Raw genomic sequence first — 15,083 nt, forward strand, 5'->3', positions numbered from 1 at the left:
TTGAACACACTTTACCCTATAATTCCGGAACTGGAAGTCGGATCCGTATGAAATTCAGGAATTCCGTATGGGACTATGAGACCTTTCATTTGAATCTAAGTTTGTCGAAATTGGTTCAGCCATCTCTAAGAAAATTGAGTGACGTTTTTTGTCACATACACTTTCTCATATAGAAAGGTTATGCAATCACTTGAAAAACCGACTAGTAAAAATTGGCCCGGAGGGCCAAGTGTCATATACTATTCGATTCAGTTCATCGAGATGAGCAATGTCTGTCGGAATTACAGAGAAAGGTATTGAAATTCTTTAAAAAGTCCCTGAAAGAATGATCCAGATCCGACATACGGTTCCGGTATTACAGCGCGATAAGCGGAAATTTTTCAATTTCATGAGTATTTTTTCAAAAGTGATGGCGAATTTTTCATAAAATTTGCTGGTCAATTCATCTAGTTGCAGACCTTGTTAGTTAGTGGATATATAAATCAACTTTGGGACTACTAGTGCCCGGTTACCGCTTCCGAACGCTCCGGTAATAGTGAAAAAGAGCTACAAAGACGAAACTAATTTCAATTTGTCAGCAACGGTTAAACCAATTTTCACAAATCGTGATTCAAATCAAAGCTTTCAATTTCTTAAAAGATACTGTGCAATTTCATCCAGATCCGACTTCCTGTTCCAAATATAGGGTAATGAGTATCAAGACTTTCAAACTGTCAAACAAAACAATGCAAGCACGGTACGTGCTGGTACAGAAGAAGTAAACACCACTGCCTAGAACACAGCGTGTTTTATTCAATTTTGTTAAGCGTGCAAGGTTGACACATTTAAATCTATATTAACTTGACATTAGAGATGGTCGGGTCTCGGGTATTTTAACCGAAACCCGACCTGTACCCGTACCCGACGGGTTTTTGATCGGGTACGGATAAAAAAATTTACTGCTCAATCGGGTACGGGTCGGGCACGGGCAATTTTTTTTTCTGATCGATTATCCGACCATTTGTACTTCACATAAATATGTTTACACGTTGACGAGAATTTTTTATTGCAAAACAGTTCTTCCGAAAAATAAACAATTTGATTCAAGGGGTTTTGACATTCGCGCCTAGGACCAGACCTGACAACTGGCATCTTTTTCCAGAAAAAAACATTTCCTTTCTTCATTTAAAAAAAAAACCGATCCATCATAGTTACGTGAAAAGTTATGTGAATATTTTCCACCCTAATTTTTTATAACATATTTAATAAAGCACTGCCTTAGCTCTAAGATGTTTCGGTCATATCCTACTTTTCACGTAGGTTTTAATGGACTGCCATATTAAAGCTGTTTAATGCACAATCCAGTAAAAATTATTTGATTCATATATAAAATGTAGTTTAGTACTCATATCACATTCAGATACCAGAAAATTGTTATTCTAAATATTGGTTGGAGATTTTCTAAATTTTCATCTAAATCATAAGGATTCTAAGAATAAAAACATGAACATTTATATCAGAAAATCTGCATAGAAGTTCTTCTTATTCTTCACTTCTGGGTGGTGTCACCTCACTTGAAATGACACCGATTGATGGCACAGCAAGTTGGACTATATTGCCAGTTAATTTTCGTTTCTTTTCACTGGACTACAAGTGAAAATCTCGATGCGTGACAATGTGGAGTCGCAAAAGTACGGGTGAAAATCTTTTCTCGCGAAATACTCAAATTTTCACCGTGTTCACTCGTTGGGGGTTTCACCGGAGGTGGCACAGAAGTTCAATGGCTGTAAAAACCACCAGCTACCGTTAACATCGTGGGAGATTAATTTAAATCAAAATCATAATCCGTTTTGCTTTGTAGTAAAAAATTCTAACCAAAAAAAATGTGAAATGTGAATGTGAATTTTTATTTGTGTGTCAAGATAATGAGCACGTTTACTTGTGGTTCTAAAAAATAGAATCGTAAAAACCATACCTACCCAAAATTGAATACAACGGGTATAACGACATTTTGGGTAAATATGCTTCACGAAAAAATTTGAGTAGATATTACTCCTTTTTGTTGACATTTGTAAATGAGTATAAAGTAGCAAAGACATTGGAAATCTATTCATGCTTCACAGTGTATTTATATGTTTAGATGTAAACAAGCATTTTAATGTATTTTACTTACCAATAAGAGCCTGATACGGCTCGCTATCTAAAACACTTTATGTTTTCCATTCTGAATATTGGTAAAATTTTTACTACTCATTCGGGTCGGGTACGGGTAATTTTTAATCGGGTACGGGTAAATTTTTTTATTTTTTATCGGGTACGGGTAATTTTTTTTGCTGATCACTCGGGTACGGGTCGGGTTCGGGTATAAGAAATTCTATACCCGACCATCTCTACTTGAAATAACTGTTTACAAATTGAAAAGATTATGGTAGTTTATACCGGTTTTTGGTGCCGTAAGAAAAAAAACTGGAAATTTGAACTCCACTAAACCGATTTTTATAGACTAATGAAAAGTTATATATATGTATATATATATATATATATATATATATATATATATATATATATATATATATATATATATATATATATATATATATATATATATATATATATATATATATATATATATATATTTATATATATATATATATATATATATAAATATATATATATATATATATATATATATATATATATATATATATATATATATATATATATATATATATATATATATATATATATATATATATATATATATATATATATATATATATATATATATATATATATATATTGTAGCGTGCACTACGGTGTAACGGAACTGTCTGCTGTATCGTTTCCCAGATCTACGAACAAGTGGCTTAAGCGCCACCTCTTACGAGGACCACTTGTCACGTTCAAGGTTGCCCGACTAGAAACTCCGCCTCAGAGCGGGTCAGATTACAATAATCTTGGGGAAAACGAAACGGAAGACGCAAACATCAAAGGGTACTCCGAGTCAAAGGTCGATCCCTAATAATCACCTAACGAATCCGCGAATAAACAACCGATTTTCCCAACCAACTCGCAGATTCCTCACTGGCAGAACCCCTAAGAACAACCAAATAATAGCCAGCGAAGAAACCAGAGTGGGGACTGTTTTCCCGAGCAGTCCAACCCAGAGTACTGAAACACAAACTATTAACGAAACGACCGCGAACCAGAGACCCTTTAAAGAGACAAAACTACCGGAATATTACTTCAAATGACAACACATAATCTTAAGAACGTGAATCACTATCGAACATTTATTCGACCAACAAACACCTAACGGTTTCTATTTAAATTCGAACATTTATTCGAATTTCCTAGTTACTAAACTATATTCGAACATTAATTCGACACACTACATATATTATCCTAACTTACTCCTAATTACATTTCCTACATACGAAAAAAATTACATTTTTTATTTCCCGGTTCAGGGCCCTAGCAAGTGCGGGTGGAGATTCTGGACGGTACTATAATTTCGGAGCTTTTATATCACCCTGCGCAGGCGTGGTGGCAGGAGGACGGATGAACTTTGCTGGCGGTGCGGTTGTAGCTTCACCAAGCGCAAAATCTGAAATTAAAAGCCGTCGTACGGCTGATCGACATTGTAAGCTATTGTCTACACGCCGTACGTTAACCTTTTTTATTACCTTTTGATGGTCTTCGCACTTGCACGCAAAGTCTCCGCACTTTCAACTAACTCCTAACTGCGCTAATACCTATTTGAAATAAACTCTGTAACTTTGCCTGCTTTAAAAAAAATCTCATGTTATAAGACTAACCTGTTTCGAACACGAACTACACAAATTTAACCACTCTGATCTCTTCCACTGATCAAATTGAAATGATTGATCAGAGAAACTGTTAATCCTCAGATACGAGATTTTGGATTTAAGAAACCGGAAATCGCATTACGAACCCATATTGGACTACTCAGAACCGAACCGAATTCTCGTTTTCCCTTTAGTAGTCCACATCTAACCGTCTCATATCCCCAAATCAACGAACTTCGGGTCAATGTTTGAATATCAAGAACATGAAAAGTAAGTCGCATCGTCGCTTCGCGAGTCCAAAGGTCACGATACAGCAAAGAGAGACAGAATTGGAGAGAATACCCACTTGGAATAAAACGTTCAACGGTTGTCCTTCATTGGTCCAATACGTTGGATCATTGGTCCAATGAAAGTCCAATCAATCGTTCAACGGGAGGCCAACACGGGACCTTCGTTTGCCGATTTTGAAACAGACCGTTGAACCGAATGCCATTTTTTTCGTTCAACAAACCCGGCAGACAGAGGTCCATTGTTGAGCCATTTTTACATGAGGAGTTGGAACCACGTTGGACTAGTTTTACTGCAGAGTTTCTGAAGTTTTCTCCTCTTATTTGTTTAAACTAACAATACATACCTGCACAATACTTCTACTTCACGTAGAATAACAACAAATTATCTTTCTATGTAAAGGTAACACTTAATTTTCACACTATTTTTGCAAGAGAAAAAACAACAAACCGTTCCAGCAAATTGAACGAATATTTCGTGCAATATGTCGTTCAACAAGCGCTAAAAAATCAACAAAATTGAACGGCCTGCTGAGAGGGTAGGCAATCGGCATCTACGCAAGCGGCGCATTCTAAATTGCCGCCCGATGTTCATTCTTCCAACTTTAGGTAGGGAAAGAAAGCTTAATCGATAAGCTAGGCAACCATATCGAAGTGACGGAAGCAAACTTTTTAATTGAAACCACGTGATTGCTACAATATATTTATTTATTTATTTATTTATATTGTCCAATTATGAGTAGAACGGCAGTGTAGGTGACTGTAAAATTTTGACTGATATTGGCTGTACTTCGGATGTACCCTAAATAGTATCTTACGTTGATTTCTCAGAGATGATGAAACCGATTTATTTAAATTTGAATAAAAGGACTTATAGTCCCATAAATTTTTTTTGAATTCTATCGGAGTTGGCTTCCGGTTTAAAATGACAGCAGCAGAAGCCAATCAAAATCTTCTCAATTAGGATCAAAACTATTCCAACATGTAGGTAATGGTAGTTGATGACCATATGAACCGTTTTGGGCAATACTGTTTCTTGGATACCGGTTTCGGAAGCTCCGAAAAAAGTAATCGAACAATGTAAAATTTCATTTTCAATCGAATGATGTCAGATGAACATGAATTTTATTGGCACTGACCGTCAGCATATCGATACAAATTCGTATGACTTTTGCCGCCATTTTCAAGTGAAGCTTCATCGTCGGTTGAATAATTGTACCTAGTCATTTGAAGTTTTGCTTGCTCAGTTTCAAGTACCAAAAAGTCTAGCTGCTTCATTATCTTCGCTGTTGGTAGTAAAGTTAAGTAAAGTATTAAAAATGAAAACTGAAGGAGGAAACTATTTGTTTATGTGTATTCTGTGATTGATATCTCAACTACCTGGTTTGTCTTTCATCCAAACCAATGTCTTTCAATTTAGGGGTTAACCTTATTTTGTGCTAGGGCACATAACCAGTATTATCCGAAACCTGTTTTCGTTAGGCACGTCAGGAATGACTTAGCACTTCAGTGCTTATTAAAAGTGTGTTGCAAATAGCAATAATTTCACGTTTGCTTAGCGGTTCAAATTGAACTGTTTAAGTTTGCAGTAAGCAGTTCAATTTGAACTGCTCTGCACTGACGAGTCTAAGACGAAACGTGAAGATAGTGAATGTCTTTCAATCTAAACCAAAATCTGAACCAATTCGAATATTTACATAAACCTCATTTGAAGGCCGCTCTCACACTATTGAAAGAGATATTTTGTTACTTCAAGAGATCAACTCACGCTTGTTCAACTGAGCTTTGATTTGAAGAGAATCGATTGAAGTACTGAATGCTGCCGGTTCGATACGTCAGCGAACGTTGTGTGTGTAAGAGTGTGAAGCTTACTGCAGTAGAGAGATCGTCAGTGTGTTTCACATTCGGTTTCAATTTAATTGAATGAAGTTTTACTGCATTGGTCTTACATAAAATATCCTATTTTTTTATCCAATTTCCAGTTCCTGTATTGCAGGGTGATGAGTGAATAAAATTCCAAACCACCATTTGAAACGACGGTGAACAAAACAAAAATATTCTGGTAATTTGAAGTGGAAAAACATTTTGCCCCAAAATAAAATTTATGCTAGCTGCACATATCTATTTTGATCAGATTTTACGTTTTGTCTTTGACTCATCAGTGCGTAGCAGTTATTGTCAACTGCTAGCGCGACCTGACGACTCAACATAAACCGCTAGGCAGACTTAAAGTTAATGCCACTTCAAAACACTTTACTATTACACTGGAGTGTAATGTTTAAACTGACGTCTCGGACTTCTTCTAAATTGTGCTCAAAACTGATACAAAATTGTGGTTCTTACTGGTTGATGGTTGAACGAACTCATTTCCTTTACAGCGATCCCCAGTTTCTGAAAGTATCGAAAATAATGTTAATTATTTTTGAAGCAGAGCTCACTTGATTTTTGCTTTTCTCATATAGAAATGTTTTGCAACCACTGTGAAAACCGACTTTTCAACTGTCATATACCATCCGACTCAGATGGACGAACTGAGCAAATGCCTGTGTATGTCACAAAATTATGCACGCACTTTCCTCGGAGATGGCTGAACCGATTTTCAAATGAAAGGTCTTATAGTCCCACGGCCTGCTTTGATTATTATCCCGATCCGATTTCCGGTTCCGAAGCTATAGGGTAATATGTGTAAAATCATGAAAAAATATGCACTCAGTTTTCTCGGAGATGGTTTAGCCGATTTTCAAAAACTGAGATTCAACTGAAAGGTTTTGAAGTTCTTTAAAAATTTCTAGAACATTTGATCCATACCCGATTTCTTGTTCTGGAACTACAGCGCGATAAGTGGAACATTTTCAACTCCATGATTTTTTTTCACAAGCGATGGCAAAACAGGTTTAAATTACACTAAACTGATTGATAAATGCTTCCAGTTTTCAGAACTTTTTTGTTGGTAGATGTATAAACTTAATTCGGCACTACTGGTTTCCCGTTTCCTGTTCCAGATGCACTAAAAGTAGTGAAGAAAAACTTCAAAAAGGAATTCAATTCGATTTCTCAGCAAAAGATTCTGTTAAATTTTATCCGAATCCGACTTTTGGTTCCGTAATTAAAGAGCAATGCAATGAGCGTCAGAACATTCAAATTGTCATATAAAGTGACGATGCAAAACCGGTATGCACCGGTACCTGCTGGTACGGAAGAAGAAAACACAACGCCGTACACGAACGATGCATGAGTTTTCAACCGTGTTGAAGAAATTAGAACCACCATGGTGGTACGAACGTCTGTTGCCGGTGCTAGATTATGGTTGAACACGGTGCTGTGGTTGAAAAAAGCATAGCCACTTTATAGGAAGTGTGGGCTATAGAATAATAAAATTTCTATCGTTTGAAGTTTATTCCAAAAGATATACATCGGAATTTCATGCTTCTCAAAGTACATAAAATTTACTAAGTCGGTAGTCTATAATGAAAACAGCAAGTAATATGCTGCATGATGTGATTAATAATAATTATTATGATAATAATGACAATATTACAAATCTGATGACAGCAACAAGGCTGCGACTGTTGTGTGTTCGAGACATACATACATCGTGCGCTCCTGTTACTTCTGTAAATCAAATTCATCATAATGACGTTTTCGCTATTATTATAAATAGGGTTATTGTTCCAGCTTTAGCTATAAGATGCTATACCACAAAAAGTAAATTCAAATGAAAGCTCTTATGATACAATAGAATGATACTTGAAATGATAACTCGACTTTCCATTCCGGAGCTAGAGAGTGAAGTGTTTTTATAATTCCAAACCATCACTAAGAGCGAAGCAGTATAAAGCGGCAAAATTGTCCTTAACTTGACATAATTGTTTACGATTTCGAAAATTTTTGTTAGTTTATACTCAAATAAACTTACTAACTTGAATGGCTACGTAAATAAGCAAAATTGCCGCATTTGGAGTGAAGAGCAACCAGAAGCCGTTCAAGAACTGCCCATGCATCCCGAAAAATGCACTGTTTGGTGTGGTTTGTACGCTGGTGGAATCATTGGACCGTATTTTTTCAAAGATGCTGTTGGACGCAACGTTACAGTGAATGGCGATCGCTACCGTTCGATGCTAACAAACTTTTTGTTGCCAAAAATGGAAGAACTGAACTTGGTTGACATGTGGTTTCAACAAGATGGCGCTACATGCCACACAGCTCGCGATTCTATGGCCATTTTGAGGGAAAACTTCGGAGAACAATTCATCTCAAGAAATGGACCGGTAAGTTGGCCACCAAGATCATGCGATTTGACGCCTTTAGACTATTTTTTGTGGGGCTACGTCAAGTCTAAAGTCTACACAAATAAGCCAGTAACTATTCCAGCTTTGGAAGACAACATTTCCGAAGAAATTCGGGCTATTCCGGCCGAAATGCTCGAAAAAGTTGCCCAAAATTGGACTTTCCGAATGGACCACCTAAGACGCAGCCGCGGTCAACATTTAAATGAAATTATCTTCAAAAAGTAAATGTCATGTACCAATCTAACGTTTAAAATAAAGAACCGATGAGATTTTGCAAATTTTATGCGTTTTATTGTTTAAAAAAGTTCTCAAGCTCTTAAAAAATCACCCTGTATAAGCAATATGAGAAGGCATCATTACACAACTAGGTGAATTAAAAAAGGGTTTTGTTAAAAAAAGACACATCAAATTACTCAAATATGCATTCAAAATCATTTAAAACTGTGTCGAGTAAGCTAAAAACATATCTGAAGATGCCTATGAAGGAAATGTTTTTACAATATGCTGTGGGCGATATTTTGTGTTTAGAGTAACGATCTAGAGTGTAATGTAATGAAATTGGAAAAAATGATCAAATACACGAAATTCCTGTATTTGTCACTTTAGAGAAATCATTGAATAGAACAGTTAAACCAGAGAGCGAATAATTTCATATCTGATACTCTACTGGAAGGGACAATGTTATTAGCGATTATACCGAAGAATAGCACAGCTGCAGTAAATTTTAAGTAGGGCAGCCCGGAGAAGGCGAATACGCCCTCACATCCAATTCATTTTGTTTCGTTCATTTTTCCTTTTCCAGGCCAACAATCACCAGAATGCGCAGACAAAGTTTTCCCTTACTCGGGGAGGGATTGCACAGCAAAAAAAGAAAAAAAACGAAATAATTGTAGCCTGCATGCGAATGCCGAGCAAGCGAGAAGTTTTGCTTTACAATTTGGTAAAGGGCGCTGGAAAAAGAAAGTTTTTTCCGGAAGAATGGTTTTTTATTTGTCTTCTGAGGAAAGAACAAACTGCACCATATCGGGTACCCAATTAGGATAATTTTTTGGGCATGCAAGGTTACATAATTTGAATTGTACATTTTGGTTGGGTCGAGCTACGGAGATTTTAGTTTTCCTAAAAGATTTGGCAGTTCTGAGTTAAAAGGTGCTTTGTTCGGTTAAGGACTATTTTTAACTGGAAATGATTCCTTATACCCAAAATTTTCTATTTTATCGGACGACAATTGCAATAAGTACTCCACTTGCCAATACAGTTTATGTAACTTAACTCGTTCAGTATTTCAAATATCCATAGCTTTCAAATTTGTTATTGCAGTAAATATAGTTCAATGACATTTGTGCGTGCAGATATTAGATTGAATTTATATTTTCGAAGCATTTTCAACACGAGTGTTTATTAAATATTTTTTAAAGTCTAGAAGCAAATGATCAAATTCTTGTGCATCAATTTTTTGTTTGTTTTTCGGTTTGGCGCCATTTCCACGAAAATCCAAACCTAAATAATATGGGTTGATTTGCTGTCTATCAATTATTATTCATTTTTATTTAAACAGTTTAAATGTATAGGGTTGTGCAAAGGAACCAGACACATTTATTATGTAAATTGACGAAAGCTCTGAGGTGCTAGACGAAAAAACTAAACCACAATAAAAAGTAGAAGAATGAACGTTCACAACCGTTTATTTTTTTAAAACAATATTTGTCAAATGATGCGCATTACTTGGTATATTTCTGTCCAGTTAGAATCCGGAATCACTTATCGTGTTGCAGCGGCACGGAAAGTGACCGTTGCAAGAATTCTTTTACAGCGGTTTGTTTACCTACACACTTAAAAAAAACCCTATGATTTTACATCTTATTAGATGCACATAAATGGAGCGTCGCAGTTCACGCAAATTTACGTCGAAGAACATTTAATATTGTGTTTAAGAATCCATGACATGAAATTCATTGAAATAAAAAAAAATTACTAATAGCAACCGCCGCGACTTGAACCGAGAATCATTGTATCTCAAGTACGTCTGTTAATCGACTGAGCCACAGAAGCATGCATCTGCTTGGCTGGTAAAAGGTGCATTTAACTTCATACAGTCGCACCTGCTAGCAGAACGCAAGTTACAGTCGAAACCAGTAAAATAATTCAAGCTCATCTAACATTAAGTCATTAAAAATAAAATCTTCCGTCATTTGACAAATTAGGTCTTTATGAATTACATCGTATGAAGGATAAAGTCACCTGTAAAATTCAAACTTTTTTGGAGTGTAGGCACCCACTCTCTGTGGTATAAATTTCACGGTGTTTCGTGCAGTGAGTCAAGAGTTATTCCAGATGGAAGTCGAGAAGAGAGAAAAAAATCTTTGATAATCCAACGTGGTCCACAATAAAAATCCCCAAATCAACCGTGTATGATATGCTCAAGCGTTTCAGGGAACGAAAGAGCGTGGATCGAGTGCCTCATGGTGAGCGTCGTATTAGGAAATATGACCGAAAGTTAAACCAGAAGGTGTTGAGAACCGTCAGAGCAAACTCTGGACTACCAGATAATGAAATCGCTCAAAAAAACGCTGCTGCTCGAAGTGCCATTCGAAAACTTCATTTGTGAGTAGGATTTCATTCTTATCGAGCCAGCAAACAACTGAACAGAACGTTTAAGCAAAGTTTCGTCGCCAAAACTCGAACTGGAAATTGTACAAACGGGTTTTGACAAAGTACTAAGGATGTCTGTTCATCGACGATAAAGCCTACGTCAAATCTTTTCTTTCGATAAAACCTACTTCGAACAGCTTCCTGGACAAAAAATTTATATGGCGACGGTACGAGGAGATGTTGCTGTGAAGTTAAAGTTTTCTTTTATGAACAAATTTTCCAAACACTTAGGATTTGACAAGGGATGTGCAGCTGCGGAACAAAGACCAAAGTATTCGTGACGAATAAGACGATGGATTCGGCTCGGAACGCGACTCAGATGACGTTTGATGGGAGGAATCAAGAAAAAAGTCCGCATTTCTCATTATAAACGAAGATAAATAATTTGTATTGATATTTTTTTCTTTAAAGTACAGTGATTTACTTTTGTTTTGATGTATTATCCTTATTTGTACGTCAATTCGTTATCGAGATACAGATGATTTCATTCTTCCGGATTCTAACTGGACATAGGAAAGTTTATGCAATTTTCGAGCCGTTTTAAGAAATTATTGGTCACTTTTTTCAACGATAATTCTCCACTGCACAACAAATCGTCCCTCGCAATGAATGGAGGGGCAACCTGTAACGGATTCGTCTTGGCATAAGAACGACAATTTTGCTTGTTTACAGCGCCGTCCAAGTGGAAGTGGATATCGTCGCTCATTATTATGTCGCTTAGAGATATCTCATCACTGTCTAGCATCTTGTTCGTGAACGATAAACAAGCTTCATAATTCGTTGGTTTCAACTGCTGGGTGAAGACGATCTTATATGGATGAAACGACAAATCTTCCTTGACCATTCGATGGAAAGAACAACGAGAAATTTAAAATGCAGCCGCATGTTTCTTACCCGGACGCGCGTGACTTTTCATAACAGCGGATCAAACTCGCTTAACATTCTCTGATGACCGGACAGTCCGGACGGTGTTCGAAGGTTTTATTTAGGTCACAGAACCTGTTTTTACAAAAATTTTCACCCACAGCTTCACAGTATTACGCAAAGGCATTGGCATTTTCGGCTTAAATTTAAAATATTTTTAAATTCACGAATTGTAATGTACGACTAACGGGTGGCAACTAAAATTTTGGAATTTTTTCGAGGCCTGTATGCTCAACAACAAACGAGCTCATAAAGAACTAAGAGTGTGTATGTGTTAGCTCTCGTTCTCCTCTTTCTGCTAGTATTTTCTGTTTTGTTCATGCTTGCTCAGTTTTGCTCAAAATGCCGTCGAAACAAGAAGTATTTCACGAGCGCATTGTACAGTTCTACGAACTGCACAGAAATCTCGGTAAATAGTATAAGGCACAACATTTTGAAAGCAAAAATGTTGCGGCTTCGACAGTTTACAATATCCTAAGATGCCCAATAACTGCTCGTAAGGAAGGTAGTGGAAGACCAGCCAAAATTATGGAAGCAAAAGGACTTCGTTCTCTTTCTCGTGCCTTCATTCACTGAGTCAAAGGGATGCCGCAAAAAAGTTCAACTGTTCTCACCAGTACATCTGCAAAACATTGAAAAGACTCGAAATAAAGTACCGAAAGAAGACACGAGCCCCGGGATATACTGACGCACAGATTTCAACGCTGAATTCCCAATGCCCCTTGTTTGATTAAAAAAATTTCCGGAAAAAGTTTTGTTTTGGACGACGAAAGTTACTTCCCTCTTTCGAAGACGCAGTTTCCCGCAAACCATCGATACTATTAAAGGATAGTTCTACTGTACATCCGAACATAAAATATTAGTTTAAACATAAGTTTGAACAGAAAGTGAAGCTGTACATTGTCATTCCCGAGAAAGGCATTTCTAAGCCATGGTTCAAGCCATCTGGGTTGGCAATCAATCAAGATGTGTACCAGAACGAATGTTTGTAGAAAGTTTTGATCCCGTTTTTTCAAAAACATCATGCTGATGGACAATACGTGTTTTGGCCGGATAAAGCGTCATCGCATTGCGCAAAAGAACACAATCGTTCCTGAATACCCATTCGATCCCATTTGTACCCCTCCTTGTTGTACAAAAATAACTGGAGAGCCACGAATTGCTAACAATTGATTGGTAAAATCAAGAGATGCATTCGCAAAGTTGACGTGAAGGCCGTACAACGCTCCTGTTCCGACATCAAAAGGAAGTTGCGCCGAACATCCGATTACGGACCGTTTTCAAATGTTCACTAATTTTTTTTTCAACAATGAACAATGTATCTTTAATTTCAATAAATCAGATCTTCTCCAAGTATGTTTGTCTTTTTTTGACAGCTTGAGAAAGAAATTCCAAAATTTTAGTTGCCACCCGTTACTTTATCAAAAAGGAGTTATAAATAAAACCGCGGTGAGCGACACTCCAACGTCCATGATGGAAAACTACAAGACCGAAATAAACCTTTATGCTTCTTCTTTCCGATGCCGTGTTCAATTGCTCCCTCCGATGTTTGGTTCCAGTGTACTCGGAGAACAAAATATGTCAGGTTCCTTTGCATAACCCTGTATATGCCTACCACCAAAGACGTCATATTAACAAGATATCCAGCTCACACATTTCACGAACAAATTACATCCTTTTTTGCAAACATGGCGCCCTCAGGCGAGTCCGCATCGAATCTCGTAGGGGAGAGAAATGTCAAATTCGTGAGCGCCAGAGTAGCAGCACTGCACACTCATACAATATACAAGATATGTTGAATATGATGCCGTGCGATGGCGTTGCTGAACTGAAGATTGATTTCGCTCTAAGCTGACAGGATCTGCTACAACGAAACCGTCGTCCCAGTGTGCGAAAGGCAAACACGCGTGATGAGTTTTCCGCTTTTATGGTCGTTGATTCCAAAAGTTTGAGTAAATTCTAATTTTGAGTTATTTATACTGCTGAAAATGATCATAAATTGTTGATCATATTCCCGATAGCATGGAAAGACATAGTCGCGTCAAAAATCACATACTCTTCCTTTAGACACAGACCGTATTGCTTAGCGATCAAGAGTAAACCAAGTTAACTTGTGTTGGTAATTTGTATATTACGTACATTTTATTTGTTACGTATGTCATAGATCTATGTTTACATATATGCAGTGAAACCAGTTTATCAAAGTGGCTTGTGCGATTGAGTTTCAAACAATATTTTTCAGCAATAATTTATTCTCAAATGAATGTTAAGCCTGACTTTTTGCATGAAATATCAGTTTTGATCAATTTTTCACCAACGTTCGATGGAAAATTGATTAATTTTATGAATGTAGATTTTAATTCCCTAATAAAAAAGTTAGCAACACTGCTTCAATGCATTTGTATTGGATTGCGCTACACAAAATAAACAAAACTAAATATTTTCTGTTACAAGAGCAGTTTTCCGAAAAAATAAATAGTTTTACGACAACATTTCATATCCGTTGCCTTTCGCGTGTTCAATTAAAGGTTCCTATTTTGCGAGTTTACCAATAGAAGGTACGTAAATCTTTATATCGCAATAATTTCTGCAAGAGGAAATCCATATAGGAACGAGTTTATTGCTAATCAAATGTGTTAGTTGAAGTAAGCTAAAACTGAAGTAAATTTTCTCGAGCAGTTAAAAGGATAGCGGAAGAGTTTTAGACTAAGATTTTCGCTTTTCTTGAATTGCAATTTTAAGCAGAATGAACTGATTGGTTTATTTTACAACCATATGGAAGATTTTTTTTTATTAAAATCAGGAAAAGAAGCGCCGGAATTTGTTTTTACGCACACATTGTTGACATTATTCATAGGTTTGCAGAGTCTTGCTCCTTAAGCCAACGTAGCTTCTTCTTACCTATCGAAGTTCCTAGTGCTTCGCGATTTGCTATAGAAACTGATCACTACGCTATCGCTACTTACTTTCAATATCGGCTGGTGCTGGAAGTCGTAAAAATTCAAACGACGTTCTCATAAGATCATCAGCGTGAGATGAAGATCCGAAGTGCTTTGTAGTGATAATTCCATTTGGATGACTAAACTCTTCGTATTTCGTTTAGTTTCCTTCGCCGATTCATGGACGTACAGGACAATTGTATA

At 36.7% G+C, this 15,083-nt stretch overlaps 1 protein-coding gene across 5 annotated transcripts in view; it reads left to right on the plus strand.

Moving 5' to 3' along the window:
- The window catches only part of LOC131429417 (sodium/potassium/calcium exchanger Nckx30C), a 215,301-nt gene that overhangs the window by 15,611 nt on the left and 184,607 nt on the right, over positions 1–15,083 (plus strand). The window lies entirely within an intron of this gene.

This window comes from Malaya genurostris, chromosome 2 (genome assembly GCF_030247185.1).
Source record: "Malaya genurostris strain Urasoe2022 chromosome 2, Malgen_1.1, whole genome shotgun sequence".
Classification (NCBI taxonomy): domain Eukaryota; kingdom Metazoa; phylum Arthropoda; class Insecta; order Diptera; family Culicidae; genus Malaya; species Malaya genurostris.